This window comes from Brassica oleracea, chromosome C4, assembly GCF_000695525.1.
Source record: "Brassica oleracea var. oleracea cultivar TO1000 chromosome C4, BOL, whole genome shotgun sequence".
Lineage (NCBI taxonomy): Eukaryota > Viridiplantae > Streptophyta > Magnoliopsida > Brassicales > Brassicaceae > Brassica > Brassica oleracea.
In genome coordinates this window covers 22745486-22746137 of record NC_027751.1, presented here as the reverse complement: position 1 = coordinate 22746137, position 652 = coordinate 22745486, and positions in this window count along the sequence as shown.

The window sequence follows — 652 nt, the reverse complement described above, 5'->3', positions numbered from 1 at the left end:
TTAAAAACAAATAATGAGTAACATGACAAGTAGCAAAGCAAATATGAAAAAAAATGATTGATACTCGACCCGGAATTACAAGTAATAAATTTTGTTAACTTGGTATTTAACTTGATAACTTTAAATACTTGATTTTTTAAGACGGGTACAATGCAAGTAATGAATATAAGCCAAGTACCAAGTAATCATGTCCAGCCCTACTCAAAAGTATGTTCACTGTCAATGATAGACTACCGTGATTCTTGCAAATCTTCAAAGATTCACAAATCTTCGAAGAGACACTATGAAACTTACTACTATATTTGCTCATGCTTACACTGCTTTAAAGCTTTGCAGATGATTTCCATAAAGGTTGGGTAGATCTAGACTCATTGCTGGAAAGATTGAACCTTGATTGCTTGTTACAGAATACTCTTTAAAAAAACTGCATCTATGACCTTTACTAATAAATCTTTTAGAGATAGAGATAATATGCTCATGTAATTAATTTGACCAGTATTAAAAAATAAAATTCTAAGTTGCATTTTCCAAAATTCTAAATCTGAACCTCATGGTGTAAGAAACATAAATGAACAACCATGATATTGGGTCAACATAAACCATCCACTTCACCACCCCCACTTTTACAAAACAAAAAAACATGACCCCCCAC